This window comes from Culex pipiens, unplaced genomic scaffold, assembly GCF_016801865.2.
Source record: "Culex pipiens pallens isolate TS unplaced genomic scaffold, TS_CPP_V2 Cpp_Un0004, whole genome shotgun sequence".
NCBI lineage: Eukaryota > Metazoa > Arthropoda > Insecta > Diptera > Culicidae > Culex > Culex pipiens.
Genome location: NW_026292821.1, coordinates 690,685 through 692,338, shown reverse-complemented (window position 1 = coordinate 692,338; position 1,654 = coordinate 690,685). Strand labels below are relative to the sequence as shown.

General features: G+C 33.6%; 1 long non-coding RNA gene across 1 annotated transcript; it reads right to left on the bottom strand.

Annotated features, from left to right (window-relative positions):
* Positions 1–553: 553 nt before the first annotated feature.
* LOC120431019 (uncharacterized) lies at positions 554–1,123 on the bottom strand. Its single transcript, XR_005607789.2, has 2 exons — positions 801–1,123; positions 554–701 (listed from the first exon to the last, which is right to left on the bottom strand). It is a non-coding gene; the product is annotated as an uncharacterized LOC120431019 (long non-coding RNA).
* Between the last annotated feature and the right edge of the window lie 531 nt (positions 1,124–1,654).

Sequence of the window (1,654 nt, the reverse complement as noted above, 5' to 3'; positions counted from 1 at the left end):
TTCGGCCACTTCCGAGGGTTTTTTCGCATTTCTGAGTGCGGCAGGCTTCTTTGTTCCCTTTCTTATGACATTTTGGCCAACTTTGAAAAAAATTGTCGGTTTTGATTTAGCACGGAAATTTGACATTTTGAAATTTTTTCTCCGTTTTTGGCCTGAAAGTCGGTTTTAGGTGCGTTTTTCGGGCAATCTGGGCCCGGATTCGGATTTGGGAGACAATTTTCGACATAGTACACGCAACCTAGACTTCGGTCAAATTGACCGAAAAACTCGGTAAATTTATCAGAAATTCTCTGATAGAGCGTCTCTATCAGAGAATTCTCCGTCAAAGCTTTATCAGACATTCTCTGATAAAGTTCATGAGGTTCACGGAGGCAGATTTGACAGATGAATTCTTTGATTGTGTTGGTGAACTCCTTGGCAAAAGCTTTGTTGCCAAATCTCACCACTTGGGCAGCGCTAGCGTCGTTCCGGTAAAAATGCACGCACACCACTGCAACAGTATATTTGTATTGGTAAGGCTGAAATTTTGCTTTGGGAGAATGAAAACAAACGATGAAACAGTTTTAGAACATTTATTTTCATAATATTTAACACTGTTGAAGCACACTTTTATTGAGCTGGATCTACCGAATGAGGATTCGGTTCGGTTGGCCACGAGATTCTGGTTGTTCCAGATTTTCCGGTCATCGTACGGCCATAACCTGCAACAGAGGAAAAAATAAAGTGAAAATCTACCCGTACATGACAAAATACAGAATTACTTTCACTTTGCATTTAAATACACATTTAATTACACTTACTTGATAGTAACAGCGGCAGTTCAAACATTTTTTTTCTTAATTTTCACCACAGAAAATGGAAAAAACGGCACCGCTGCAGCGAACAAAACAGACGCGATATTTGGTTCAATTTGTCATGGCGGACATTGACTGCTACGATGGGATGTTCAAATACTACGATGACATAACAAATTATAGGGTCGTTCAAATATTACGTACATTGAAAATTAAACAAGAAAATTTAAGTTTCGCATTTTTGGTTAAAATGTCAAAATGTCAAAATGTCAAAATGTCAAAATGTCAAAATGTCAAAATGTCAAAATGTCAAAATGTCAAAATGTCAAAATGTCAAAATGTCAAAATGTCAAAATGTCAAAATGTCAAAATGTCAAAATTTCAAAATGTCAAAATGTCAAAATGTCAAAATGTCAAAATGTCAAAATGTCAAAATGTCAAAATGTCAAAATGTCAAAATGTCAAAATGTCAAAATGTCAAAATGTCAAAATGTCAAAATGTCAAAATGTCAAAATGTCAAAATGTCAAAATGTCAAAATGTCAAAATGTCAAAATGTCAAAATGTCAAAATGTCAAAATGTCAAAATGTCAAAATGTCAAAATGTCAAAATGTGAAAATGTCAAAATGTCAAAATGTCAAAATGTCAAAATGTCAAAATGTCAAAATGTCAAAATGTCAAAATGTCAAAATGTCAAAATGTCAAAATGTCAAAATGTCAAAATGTCAAAATGTCAAAATGTCAAAATGTCAAAATGTCAAAATGTCAAAATGTCAAAATGTCAAAATGTCAAAATGTCAAAATGTCAAAATGTCAAAATGTCAAAATGTCAAAATGTCAAAATGTCAAAATGTCAAAAT